General features: G+C 35.5%; 1 protein-coding gene across 4 annotated transcripts in view; it reads left to right on the plus strand.

The window, feature by feature from the left end:
- The window catches only part of SPAG16 (sperm associated antigen 16), a 907,696-nt gene that overhangs the window by 729,471 nt on the left and 162,853 nt on the right, over positions 1-15,372 (plus strand). The gene's annotated exons all lie outside the window — the stretch shown is intronic.

Below are 15,372 nucleotides of genomic sequence, written 5' to 3' on the forward strand. Positions count from 1 at the left end.
CCAGACTTGAATAGATCACCATCTGAAATCAATACTTATGTCCACAGTTTTCTTGACCTGTTGAAGAGCTTGACTAAGTGTGATTTGTATCAGCTAAAACTCCAGGACAGGGTTAGAAGGCAAGGGAGAAAAAAGAGGGGTCATATCTGTAGTCAATTGGAAATAATTTTTTAAGTATGCATGAAAGATTATATTTTCAGATCCAAATGACAATTTTGGTAATATCATTTGGGCTGCATAGGATATTATCTCTGTTTTAACATATCCTTAAAAAATGTTTTCTAGGATCTAGATAGAACATTACATAAACATGTTTAAATAGAAATGAACATATTCATGTGACCCTAAAAAGTATCTCCTAAGCATTAACAGATAGTTGAAGAAAGGAAAAAATCATTCAACAATGATTTGGGGACATTTGGTTACCCCTCTATAGCAGCAATGATCATTGTGATAGTAGTGATGAATTCCTACCTTATGCCATTCACCAAAAGAATTACAGATGGAATAAGGACCTAAATATAATAAAGTCTTGAGAGATTTAGAAGAAAATAAAGGTAAATATTAATATTGTCTTTGCTTGATTATTCTAAAAAAGTAAATATATATATAATTTGTTATATATATTTGATTATTCTAAAAAAGTAATATATATAATATATATAAAAATATATATGTATACATATGCACATATATGTGGTAAACATTTAAAGAATAGCAGGTATACTCACACATACAGGTAAAATAAATGTGTTTCAAACAGTGCAAAAAAATAAAAGCAAAAAATACTTAGAAAAAATTATTTATTTGTAACATAATAGAAAAAGTGGCAAACCTTAATACATAAAGATATGAATGTTCCTAATTTATAAAAGGCCTTTAGTAATCAACGAGAAAGAAAAATACAGTTGAAAAAAATGGGCAGTAGACAAATAGCTCATAGAAAGGGACACAAAAGAGCAGTGTATATACAAATCTCAACTTTGGTATTAAAAAGTTAAATCCCAGGAGTGTCTGGCTGGCTTGATTCATGGAGCATATGACTTTTGATCTCAGGATCATGAGTTTGAGTCCCATGTTAGGTGTAGAATCTACTTCTAAATGAAAGTTAAATCACAATGAAATTGTAAAAGGTTTTAAAGCCTAATGACACTCTGTTCCTGAAAAAAAAAAAGGTTTTGAACACTTTTGTCCACTACTGCTAAGTATTTTAAGATAACCTTTTGTTGAGGGGATCCCTGGGTGGCTCAGCAGTTCAGCACCTGCCTTCCCCCCTAGGGTGTAATCCTAGAGTCCAGGGATCGAGTCCCACGTGGGGCTCCCTGCATGGAGCCTGCTTCTCCCTCTGCCTCTCTCTCTCTCTCTCTCTCTCTCTCTCTCATGAATAAATAAATAAAATCTTAAAAAAAAGATAATTTTTCATTGATGAGTGTCCTGATTTGCTGAATCCAAGTATAGTTTTTTGGTTGTCTGGTTGGTTGGTTGGTTTTTGTTTAGTTATCTATCATTTTAAATGGTCTGAAGTGATTCTCAAATGGTCAGGCCAGCATCTGTCCCCAAAATGGCATTCGATGAAAATAATACTAAATTTTCAGGATATTGTGAGATGTCCTGTGAAATAATATGAGTAAGTGATCAAAGGATGATAAATGACTAATTCAGTCATGGCATATTTCCTAGTAAATTTAACCTGTTTACTTCTTTTGGAAAAGATGACTGGAAGTTGTATTGTAGGAATTATGTCCCCTTACACTTCCCCATTCCCTTCTTGTACTAATAGACCCCAGCTACATGATCTTAGTGACGGCCTGGGTTCAAAGCTGAGAAAGCCAAGGTCTCCTACCTCTACAGTAGTCCAAAGAATGATCCAGGCTTTTTCTGATGGTGGCCATCAAATTGTAAATAAGTCTTCTCCATCCCTGTTTTCTCTGTCCAAAGAATGGCACAGACATTCTTCTCACATGGTCTCAGTAAAAAACTCTTTCCTTAATATTCCTTGCTCAATCTATCAGCAAGTCTTGTTGGCTTTTCCTTTCCAATACATCCTAGATCTGCCTACTTCTCCTGGCCTCCAAATTTCCGCTCTAGTTTAGGGCTACTGTGTCACTTGGTCTTGTGTTCCATTTTTGTCTTGTTAAAAGCCATTGTCCATAAAGCCAAATATATTTTTAAATAATAAATCAAATCATGTAATTTTTCAGCTCATAATTATCCAATGAAATTCCATTACATTTAGAACAAAATCCACACTTCTGTGGTCTGACAAGCCTATACTTGGTTTGTCCCTTGCCTACCTCCCTGAACTCATCCACCTCACTCCCTTGGGGCTAACATTCTTGCTCTTCCTTAAACGTGGCATGCTTTCCTTGCCTTTATATTCACTCTTTCCTCTGCCAAATTGATCATCATCCAGACCTACCAATGACTCCTTCCTTATATCTTTCAAATTTTTCTCAAACATTTCCTCAAGAGGAAATCTGTGAAAATAGCCCCTGCCTCTTGTGCATGCTACCTATCAATCTCTGTGCCTTTTTGGTTCACAGCACTTAGCATTCCTTCATAGTTACATGCTCATTCTCTCACTTTCACTAAAATGGAAGTTCCACAAGATCAGGGAACTTCTCTGTCTTGCTTATTGCTATTGTGCCCAGGGCCTGGACATACATTGGATTAGATCTCTACTTCATGGAGAGAGTCAAGTTTCAGAAGGACAGACCAAAAGAGAGGATAGCAGAGGGAGAGAACTGGTGGAGTTTTAGTTTCCAGAATCATCTCAGCTCTCTCCGCTCTTTACTCTTTCATCCTTTGGTTAGGTGAACCAAAAAAGTCCTCTTTTTCTCTTTAGTTAATTTGAATATGACTTCTGTCACTTGGGACTGAAAGATTCCTCACTGAAAGATCCCTTGTAGCCAATTAAAGACTCAGTTTTAAGACTTAAGGAATTTTTGGAGGAAATCCATAAAATATCATAATTTTGCCTAGAACACTGTAATGAAGAACTCGATATAGCACAAACTTTTCACCTCCCAAGTTAGTCTCTGGATGCACAATGGGCCACCATTATTGACTAGTCAAAGACCTTTTCCTCCTCCATTGAGTATTTTGTTCTTTGTGTAATTGTGTATTCTCTTCATCTGCTGGCTGAACAACTCAGTCTTGGCTGCTGCTTACCCTTCTTAACCTTTCCCTTCCCTTCCAGATTTGCAGATCATTTCAGAGTTGTGAAGGAAATTCTAATCAAAATTGATTTCACTTGGCTTCTATCTCCCTCACACTAAGCAAATAATACATAAACCATATTCTTTAATACCTTTATCCCCATCCAATTTTAAAGCAGACTGGTTACCCACCTATTCACACCTCTGATTTGCCTATTATGTTTATACAAATGTTCACATAGAGCTGCCACTGATTCCTGCATTTCAAGCAAAGAGGTGACTTCATAGAACTCCACATTCCTGAAGACACTGAAAATACACCTGTAGTGATGGAAGGCAGTCTACAAAAGCAGAGACTAGCTGCCAAAATTCTGCATCAAACTCAAAGAAGCAAGTACATGTCTATGGCTAATTTCTCAACCATAACACTATTATTGACATTGGGGCTAAATATTCAATACATAAGAGCTGTTCTGTGCATTGTATCACGTTTAGCAGCATCTCTGACCTCTACCCACTAAATGCAAGTAACACCACTTTGGTGACCATCAAAAATATCCAAAAAAAAAAAAAAAATCCAGACTTTAACAACTGCCCCCTAATGTGTGCATGTGTGTGTGCATGTGTGAGTGTGGGAGTGTGTCTTTGTGTGTTGGGGAAAAGACTGTGCTCAGCTGAGAATGACCTGTGTACAGAGAAAGAACTTGTCTGGCAAGTCAAAAAAAATTAGTTCTATCCATTAAATATAATATTATCCCTTCAAAATAGTAGTAAGTGTGGGTCCCACTTCTTTAGAGAGCTTAACCAGTTTTCAGAGTCCTGGACTTTACTATCCAATGTGGATCTATCAGGACTGACTGGTCGGTTAATGTGTTCTGTTTATAGATTTGAATTTTTAAAGGCCTATTTTCTTCAGAGCTTCATTATCTTCATGGTTAAGATTAAACTCTTTCACTTACAAAACATTTTTGTAATAGAGCAAAGGTTTGCTTCTCAAACCTAAATTCCTGCTATTCCTTGGCATATGTCCTATGCCTCACCATATCAGATTTTTTATTCTGTGGGGAAAAAATATGCTTTCTAATATCTCTACTCCATTCACACATGCTTTTCCCTCTGCCTGAAATATGCTTTCCAACTTTCTATATTTTCTCTGAGATATTAATTCCTATAACATTGAAAAACTTTCCTCAACTCTTGTTCTTCCCTGACACTGTCCCTTCCAGGCTATTAAGATTCTCGCTCTGATTCCCCAAGCCTTAGAGGTTATTCTGTCTTGTAAATACCAGGGTTTTTTGTTGTTGTTGTTGTTGTTGTTGTTGTTATTTTTCTACTAATCTCTCATGAAGCACTTGATGTTTTACAAATATTTGTAAATTCTTGCTTATAAGTATATTTAATTTAGAATTAGATAAGAAATTAAAACAAATGACTAGAACTTTAAAGATTCAGGCTCATTTTCTTGTAAGATCTGTTTAATCAACTTATCAGAAATGCTTACCTAGAAATATTTTCTAATAGAATTTTCTATTTCTAATAGAAATATTTCTAATATTTTCTAATAACCTGGCTTTCCCTGCCATCTCAAACACACTCTAGGACTATGACGATCTCACAAAATTTCTTTGTAATTGAGGGGTCCCAGAGCTTAAGATTCAGTGCTTTTATGGTAAATCTACTTTTAAAAATTTATCTCAAAAAAAAATAAAAATAAAAATAAAAATTTATCTCTGTGCCTCAATGAACAGTGCAGTGTTGGACCATAGAACAAATTTAATACATACTAGTAGTAGCAATGTTGAATTTTACTTAAAAATTAAGAAATCTTACCTTTTTATGTTCTAGAAAAAGACTAATTCAAAGGAATCACCCTGCCCAATATGACTTTGCTAAGACTCATAGATGCCCCCACCTTGTTTATGTAAAACAAGGTCAGACACAACTTGTCATTTTCCATTAGTTGCCCCAGAAATGACTAGTTGAACATCTTGTCTCCACTGATAGAACAAAATGCTTGCAAGCAAACGTTGGTGGAGCTTCCTTCCTCCAGGGCCCTGAACTTTGACTCACTTTTAGCCCAAGTCAACATTCAGCCCTTGCTAAGAAGAGACTGGACTTCAGAGTGAAAGATCTGGTGATCTACTATTCTCTCATGCCACCTTTCAATCCACTAGCCCACTTTGGTTCTTTCTAGCTCTGTTTACTCTTCTCTAAAAGAAAATCCCTTTTTGTCTAACTCTTAAGAAGCTTATAGCTCTATGGTCACCAAGGCCTCCCTTTCCTGAGCCTTGGAAGAAATCCCTTTCCCCATACTTCTAAATATCTCTCCTTACTACATCCAGGTTTGTTTTTTTCACTTGACAATAGATTTACTGGGGAGGAGGGGAGCAAAAAGAAAGAAAATGAAAAGAATGAATGAAGTGAACTCCTATCAAAACAACCAGCTTCCTTTGTAAGTCTTTATAATGCCATTGTTCTCCTCCTGATCTCATGTGTGCTCTGGTGTTTGATACTGTCCACCTGCCACAATTTACTTTTCTGTCAGCCATAAAAAAAACTTAATTTGTCAAAAAAAAAAAAAAAAAAGAAAAAAGAAAAAGAAAAACTTGATTTGTCAATATTATCAAACTATTCTGATCTCTAATTTCCTTTTGGTTTAAATCTGACCTTCCACATGACTCAGTCTAGATCCTAATCCTTTCAGACTTTTTCCTGGCTTAGTTCCCTAAAAAACCTGACCCTCTTTTTGCAATTAAAATTGAGGAGACAGGGGTGCCTGAGTGGCTCAGTTGGTTAGGCATCCAAATCTTGATCTCAGCTCAGGTGTCAATCTCACGGTCCTAAGTTCAGGTGTTGCACTGGGCTCTGTGCTAGGCATGGAGCCTACTTAAAAAAAAAAAAAAAAAAAAAAAAAAAAAAAAAATGGAGGCAAGTTAGTTTTGAAAGACCTAATAGGTACCAATGGCAAAACATCAGAGTAAAGCCATTCTAGATGCAAATAACTGCATGTAAAATCTTAGACATATGAAATGGAATTCATGCCTGAGTACAATATAATACTTAATTTTAGTTTAACTTGGTAGAGTTAATGAAAGAGGGTTGGAGATAGCCATGTGATAGCCTTAATTGTTAAAAGTAATTGAACTTGATAGAAAAGACCAAAATAGTAAAATATCTAATCGTGATGGGGACATGATAAAAGTATTTAGGATATTAAGTCAAATAAAGGTAGGAAGAAATTAGAAAACAAGAGGGGGGAAAAAGACAGACTGAGGAAATAATGCAGCCAGAGGGGATCAGGATTCTAATGTACAGGTTTCTGTAAGAAAGAAGCATGTTAGGAATGCATATTGATTGGGATGAAGAGCATGAGCTCTGTGTTTTATGTGTCAAATTTCCAATACTGGGCAAATGCATAAACAGTACTTTCCTATAGTGAATAAAAAGTTCTGAAAGTATAATTTGGGAGACATTTGAACTATATCATTCAAAACCTTTGAACTTGTTTGTGATTCTCAAAAAGAAATTCCAGAGTATGGTACACCATTGCAGTACAAATGATTTTTTCCAAATTTGAGGTAAAACTGTAGTATTTTTTCTCTTTTATAAGATACATTAATTGAATTCTCAACTGATTTTATAATGATGTGTTAATTGTAAAATGCAGACAGGCATATTTAACACTAAGTATTATGAGTGTGTTTTTTTTAAAGATTTTATTTATTCATTCACGAGAGACAGAGACAGAGAGAGAGAGGCAGAGACACAGGCAGAGGGAGAAGCCAGGCTCCATGCTGGGAGCCCAACATGGGACTCTATCCCGGGTCTCCAGCATCACACCCTGGGCCAAAGGCGGTGCTAAACCGCTGAGCCATCCGGGCTGCCCTTTTTGAGCGTTTTTTAAGTACAGTTAAGATTTGAGCAGTTTTGATCTTATCCTTTCATTGATTGAAGTTATTGTGTTAAAGAGGTACGGATAATACAATTCTGCATAGGTACCTTACATAGGTACAAGGTATAGAAAAATGTAATTAAGACACTGTTAAATTGTAGGGTCATTTTTACAATTGTTATTTTATAAATTAACAAATCAAACTTCATCAGACATTGAAATCCATTATTTCAGATAAGGAATAATGATTTATAAGAGCCAAGTGGCAGATTTAATACAACCTCACATTTTAATAAAAGTGTTACAAAGTTTTAGTTATTAAAAATTCAAAAAGGTTAACATTTTAGATATAAAAAGAGCAAGGCACCAATCGATTTAATGGGAGATAAAGGGTAAAGCATGCAATGCCCAGACTTTAAAAATCCAATTATTCCTATTACTGTGCATACATTAGACAGTCATATTTTAGTGCTATCCCATGCCTCACTTGTCTTGCTGCTTCTTATCAAACCTCCTGTTTGCATTTTAATTGACTTGGGGAAAAGCAAAGGGAAAAAGAAAAAGAAGTTGTAAAATTAAAGAAAGTGCTCTGCAAATTTGAAAGTATATAAGTGACCCTCTCTGACTATGTTATGCCAACGCTTTAAACACTATTATGCTCCAAAAGTCAAAGCCCTATCAGTCTAGCCGTTTTTAAATTGTCACTTCCAAACCTAAATACTTTTTATAAAAGTTTGTGTCACCACTCTTAAGAGTGCTTAATACATACAAGAACCATATTAGACTTATTTGAATAAATTCCCACTAGGCAGTACACACTTTCCACCTAGTAAAAGAATAGGCACAAAATTGTTCAGTTATAGTTCATAGTTAATATAAACTTCAGTTTTCTCTTCTGAAAATGACGATTGCAAGAGTAACTTTATGATAGCTATGAGAATAAAGCTATGAGCTATGAGAATAAAGCAAAAGTTAATGTCTGAGCCTCCCCAATGAAGTATCCCCTGTGGGCTCTCTGAAAGGTGATTGTGGTGTTTTGACATGTCTCCCAAAGTAGTTTTAAAGCTGCTTCTGGGGATCCCTGGGTGGTGCAGTGGTTTGGCGGCTGCCTTTGGCCCAGGGCGCGATCCTGGAGACCCGGGATCGAATCCCACATTGGGCTCCCGGTGCATGGAGCCTGCTTCTCCCTCTGCCTGTGTCTCTGCCTCTCTCTCTCTCAAACTCTCTCTCTCTGTGACTATCATAAATAAATAAAAAATTTTTTAAAATTTAAAAAGCTGCTTCTGTGGCAGTGGTTCTCAAACTTCTTGGTCTTAAAACCCATTCATACCCTAAAAATTATTGAAAATCCCAAAGTCCTTTTTCTTATTTAGGTTGTATCTTTTAATCTTCACTGTATTTTAACTTAAAGTTAAATATATGTATATTTTTAAAATCACATACTTATTTTATTTATTTAAATTAACTACAAAAAAACTAATTATATCCTAACATAAACATTTTACAAAAATTTACATTCTTCAAAACAAACGAAAAAGGAAAAGATTTTTTTTTTAAAGATTTTATATATTCATTCATGAGAGACACAGAGAGAGGAAAAGACATACATAGGCAAAGGGAGAAGCAGCTCCCCACGGGGATCCCTATATGGGACTCAGATCCTGTGATCAGGGCATGAGCCAGAAGCAGAAGCTCAACCACTGAGCCACCCAGACATCCCAAAATTGGTGATGTTAAGCATTTTTCAAACCTCTTTAAGAGCGCTAGATTTGGAATGCCTGGGTGGCTCAGCCAGTTAAGCATCTGCCTTCAGCTCAGGTCATGATCCCGGGGTCCTGGGATCTAGCCTTTCAGGGAGCCTGCTTCTCCCTCTCACTCTCCCTCTGCCTGTTGCTCTCTCTCTCTCTCTCTCTCAAATAAATCAACATATCTTAAAAGAAAAAAAAAGAGAGAGAGAGAGAGAGCTCTAGATTCTAATATCTGCTTCTGCAATCAATCTTTTGTGATACTTTGTTTTGGTTGAAGTGTAGGGAGAAATCAGGATTCACACAGATCTGTGGTTTGGAAAGAGAGTATCTCAAGGTATCCCAGAAAAAAAAGGTCTTGGGGACTCCTGACGTCTTGAAGCCACACCTGGAGAATTGCTATTCTGAGGAATAGAAGCAAAGCGGAGGACAACAGATAATTTCCAGCATTGGCTCCATGTCAGATCTTGGAAAATTGGGTAGGAAAGTATTGGAGACCTAGATACCTACCTTTAACCTTCCAGCTCCCACGAACCTGGTTGTCTGTGTATCGCCCTGGTATAATCCATGTGCACTTTGGTCCTGCCAAGATGATCAGAACTCCAGTCTGCATTCATTTGACAAAAGCTGGAAGAGAAGACAAGAGCTGCTTGTGTAATAACACATTGCTGTGTTAGGTTTTACTATATTACATTTTGTGGGGGAATGTGCTTTGGTTTATAATTGAATACTGTACATTCTTGATATATGCAGATTTAAATATGCTGTTTCACAAGTGGTCCCAAGGACGCATGGCATGTAACATTTCTAACTTGGTTGAGGCATGAGTTTGGAACAGGCCTGCAGGCTAGTATGCAAGGGTGAGTGACTCACGTGACAAATGGGCTTAGCAAGTCCCCAACATTTCCATCCCAATGGAATTTACTGAGGGCCACTCTTCTTAGGGAAACTTCTAGAATAATTAAAGTCACTGTTAGAAGTCTTGGTATTTGTGCAAGTATTACTGTTTTGTGAAAAATGACCTTGTGGATTTGAAAAGCCAGTACCAGTCTTGGAAATGGAAACAAGGAAGTGAAGCTATCTATCTATCTGAAATATGGTGTCTATGAAATAATAACTCTCCATTTTACTTTGGTTTAATATTTATGAAATAATTAGTGTTCCAAAGATATCATTTGAAGTAAAGTTTTACTGCATTTTCTAAGGAAAATTAGATATAATTGTTGTTTTCACGAATTTGATCATTTGAAAATGTCAGAGATCTCCTATATTAAATCAATATTTAAATTCAATGTTAGAAAAACCAGTGTTGTTTTTAATTCTCAATTTGGTGTAGTTTTGAAATCTTTGGTTAAAATTTAATCTAGGGGCACCTGGGTGGCTCAGTGGTTGAGCATCTGCTCAGGTCATGATCCTGGGGTCCTGAGATCGAGTCCTGCATCAGGGTCCCTGCAGGGAGCCTCCTTCTCCCTCCGCCTGTGTCTCTACCTCTCTCTGTGTCTCTCATGAGTAAATAAATAAAATCTTTCAAAATTAAAAAAAAAAATCTAATCTGTATTTTTTATTTATAAAACCTTTATAAAAAATAGAAACCACTTGTCTGATAAGGATATTGCCAGTTTTTTTATATGTATAAAATACATACGTATATATTTATTTTTTCCTTTTTATGTGAAATTTTCAATACTGTGACTTAAGATGATCTCTGAAGGACAGTTTTAAAGGGTTTAGAACAGGGGGCATCTGGGTGACTCAGTTGGTTAAGCGGCTACCTTTTTGCTTAGGTCATAGTCCCAGGTTCCTGGAATTAAGCCCCACATAGGGCTCCCTGCTCAGTGGGGAGCCTGCTTCTCACTCTCCCTCTGCCACTCCCCCTGCTTGTGCTCTCTCTCTCTGTCAAATAAATAAATAAAATCTTTTAAAAGATTAATAAAAAAATAAAAGGTTTAGAACAATCGCTTGCATATATAAAGTGCTATGTAAATTTTTCCTATTTTTGTAATTTCTTACAAATACCAATTATACACATACACAAAGGATGACAAGAAAAAACAAGATAATTTATTGCATGTTCTGTGACAGTTACTATTTTAGACATTGGGGATACAGTGCTTAGAATAGAACTGATTGATGTACATTACATAGCACAAAATTTTATTCTATGAAAGTCTTCAAGTTCTTAGAAAAAATTATTACTATTTCCCTCTGGGTGTTTAGTATAACCCACATGAATTTACTCTCAAAAAAATAAATTATTGCGTTGTGGCAAGCTCACAGATGATTATTTCTATCTGAAATAGTAGGCCAACTATTTCTTTAGTTGCCATTAACTAATAATGGAAGCTTAAAGAGCATATACCTTATCAATAAATTTAATGAACATGAACAAAGATAATTTAGAAAAACCAATTAGTAGGTTTACCCTCTAGAGAAACATTATTATTTTAATTATTATTTTTTACTGATACTCATTTCTGAGAGATTATTTTATAAGGCATTTTTTTAATGTTTTATTTATTTATTCATGAGAGACACAGAGAGAGAAAGGCAGAGGCACAGGCAGAGGGAGAAGCAGGCTCTGTGCAAGGAGCCCGAAGTGGGATTGATCCCAGATCCTGGGATCACGCCCTGAACCAAAGGCAGATGCTCAACTGCTGAGCCACTCAGGCGTTCCTATAAGAAAATTTTATACATAGTAATAGAAACAATGCATCAATATTGACTTTAAAAGAATACAAGATTTATAAGTTTAAAAATAGAAGACTGTAATATGATTTCATATCAACTTTAGCTTTTTTGAAGTGATTATAAAGACTATATTTTTTCATATTTTTTTGAAGTTTTCAAAGGTTTTTATTTTGTTTTCACTTAGAACACACCATGTGTTATATTAGTTGCAGGCATACAATATAGCAACTCAACACTTATATACATCACCCAGTGCTCATCACCTATTTAACCCATCCCCCCACCCATCTCCACTCTGGTATCCATCAGTTCTCTATAACTGTCTTCTTCTTGATTTGTGTCTTTCTCTCTTATTTTTTTCTTTTGTTTGTTTTGCTTCTTAAATCCTATATATGAGTGAAATCGTATGGCACTTGTCTTTCTGTGACTGACTTATTTTGTTTAACAGTATACTTTGTAGCTTCATCCATATCTTGCAAATGGCAAGGTTTCATTCTTTTTTATGGCTAAATAGTATTCCTTTGTATGTATATACCACATCATCTTTATCCATTTACCAATCAAGGGACACTGGGGCTGCCTCCATATCTCAGTTATTGTAAATAATGCTGCTGTAAACATAGGGGTGTGTGTATCACTTTGAATTAGTGTTCTGTATTATTTGGATAAATACCCAATAGTGCAATTGCTGGATCATAAGGTAGTTCTATATATAACTTTTAAAGGAAAGTGTTTTCCTTTTCCAGGGTAGCTGCACCAGTTTGCGCTTCCACCAACAGTGCACAAGTGTTTCTTTTTCTCCAGGTCCTTGCAGCACCTATTGTGTCTTCTGTCTATAAAACGCCCAGGGGGACAATGCCCCAAATCAATTAAATAGCAATTTTTGGAGATAAGGCCTTGGATTATGTTGTTGAAAGCTCCCCAGATACTTCTAAGGTGCAACCAGGGTGAAATACCATTTATTTGGACCAAATGGATGTTCAAAACCATGTTCAAAACCATATTATTCAATTTTTAGTTATTTGCTGAGAACCATTTCCTTGACAAAAAGACTTTCACTTAGTGTTGATGGATAATGTCAAATGTTTTTCCTTTTATTTTTAACATGAAATATGCTACGGAAACCCTTGATAATCACAAACATCTGCATTTTAAAAGATTTCCATTGTTGTGAACTATTTTTGCTCATTCATATTGTCCTGGGGGGAATTTATCTCACTGGGAGGTAATCTATGTTTAGTCTTAACTCAAAAAGTGAAAGCTCTTCAGATAAGCTTAGGGCATAGAGGTCATTAGCAAAAAGCTGAAATTGAAGTATTCACTGAAGTATCCATTAAAATAATGAATACTCCATTATTATGAGATTTATTTTCCTGGAATACTAATTTTCCCACATGGGCACTGCAATATTTTATTGTAGTAAGTTCATTTTTAAACTTATTTTTGAATAAATATAGTATATAAACAAAATCAAATAGGTAATAATAAACATAGACAAGAGAAAGATTTAAAAAGGAAGATAAAAAATGTTAGGTTCAATCTTTTGCTTTAGAACAACAAATGTAAACCATTGGAATGGAATATTTGATTAACAGTTTAAGAAGTAGTTATTCAGTAGCAAAAATCAGAGCAATACAAATAACTCTGGTAATATTTAAAAATAAATATTCTCTTTAGAATGTACTATATATACTAAGAATCTCCCTATAGAAACATTATTTCCATTACAATGAAATAGATTTTCACAATGACAATTTTTAAAATATTAAGTACCAAATTTAGGGGTACCTGGGTGGCTCAGTGGTTGAATATCTGCCTTCAACTCAGGTCATGATCCTGGGATCCTGGGATTGAGTCCCATATCAGGCTCCCAGAGGGGAGGCTGCTTCACTCTCTGCCTATGTCTCTGCCTCTCTCTCTCTCTCTCTGTGTCTCTCATGAATAAATATATAAAATCTTTTTTTTAAGTGCCAAAATTATTCTAATACTATGCAAAAGATATATATGAGTAGAAGATGATTCCTGCTAGATAGTTAACCATGTGTGGATGACATGGGTATATGCATAAGAATTGCATTAAAATGAGTGCTATACTAATAAAATGTGGAGATCAGAAGAGGGCATGTTTCAGCCCTGAGGCACTAAGCCAGAGTGTCCAAAGGAAGAGGCATTTGAAATAGGTTTCAAAGGATGAGGAGAAGTTTTCCATAGGGAGCAGAATGAGCAAAGTGAATCAATAAAACTTAGAGCATTCTGCAGAAAGGCAAGCTGGTCAATATGTCAGAAACCAACAGTTGCATTATGGATATATTTTGAAGACATGAGAGGCAAGGATATCAATGTGTGAAATTGAATTATTGCCTACTAATATATTAAAAATGTCTTCATACATGTGGTAAAGTTTTAGTATTACCAAAATCAGAACAATTACAGAGGATTTCTCACCCTGAGAGCAGACCAGACAATATTTCTTCATATGCTTTTGACTTCAAACATCAAAAAGAAGAGAAGCCAACTACTTTTGTAATCGTTAAGTATGTAATCTGTGTAGATGCCCATACATTAGTTCATTTTGCTTATAATATCTGATTAAAAATAAGGAGGATAAAGGTCGGGTAAATGTTTTTTTTTTCCCCCTCAAATATTTAAACCATGGTACTGAAATCAAATGTACCAACTAAATGTCTATGTAGATACTCAGAAGCAATTACAAATAAGTTGATGACATCATTCCTTATATTTGGGCCTTTTATAGTCTAGAAATTATACTTTTTTTTCCTAGCTAGGAAGTCATCCAGAATCAAGGATTCTGACTACTTGTGGAAGAATGGCATCAGTAGGACTCAGTCCTTACTGAAATGTGGGCTGGAGACAGAAATTAAAAAGGATTTGATTTGCAAATAACTGCATAACAAACCACTCGAAATTTATTGGTTTAAGACAAAAGCATATATTATTTCTCCTTAATCTCAATGGATCTCAACTGTCCTTCACTTGTCCACAGGTTGCTGGTGGGTTGGCAAGGGGCTGGCTGGTCTAGGACACTCTTAGCTGGGATGTTCAACTCTTCTCTTGTGGTTTGCTGTCCTATGGGAGGTTTGCCTAAGCTTTTTCCAATGATGATGGTGAAAGTACAAGAGAAAAGTAAAAGTTGCCAAGTGCTTCTTGAAGCCTCTTTGTCAAGTCCAATAACATTCTATCAGCCTTGGCCAACCAAGTCATATGGCCAAGTCCAGATGTAAAGAGTAGGGGAAAAGGCTCTGACCATTAGTGGGAACTTCAAAGTCATAGGTAAAGGGCAAACAAAACAAATGGCATTAATCACAAATACAAGAGACATTATAGCCACCATTTCTTTTTCAGGTGTCAGGTCTGGAAGACAAGCAACATTGACATTATTCCCAATCTTGATGCTTTTCCGCTCACTAAAATTTGGTTGCTGTTGACCAGATCAGCAAAATGATTTACAGGCTAAATCACCTGCACATACTTTCCCCAAAATTTATCCTAGTAAACACATTAATGGAATCACATAAGGTCATATTTTAAGCACTTAGTTGAAAAATAAGAGTAATAAAACATGAAATTCAAAGATTATTCAAATAGCAAGTTCAGTCTTTAGGAGAAAAAAAGATACTTTCTGGCTGGGACTGATTTCCTGGCTCTCAAAATGTGTTTGGTTTCTTAAACTTTTAATAATTAGATCTTTGAAATTTCCCTCTATACATTCCTATAGCTTAGGCTTTTATACTTCTATTAATATCAGACAATAGCTAAATTAGCAATAACGTATGAATAAAAATAATTCAAAGATGATTAAGATCTCAAGGACATCTCAAAGGCATGACAATTCTCCAATCTAGAGAACTAGTCCAGAAAATTTAAATAA

Source organism: Canis lupus, chromosome 37 (genome assembly GCF_011100685.1).
Source record: "Canis lupus familiaris isolate Mischka breed German Shepherd chromosome 37, alternate assembly UU_Cfam_GSD_1.0, whole genome shotgun sequence".
Classification (NCBI taxonomy): domain Eukaryota; kingdom Metazoa; phylum Chordata; class Mammalia; order Carnivora; family Canidae; genus Canis; species Canis lupus.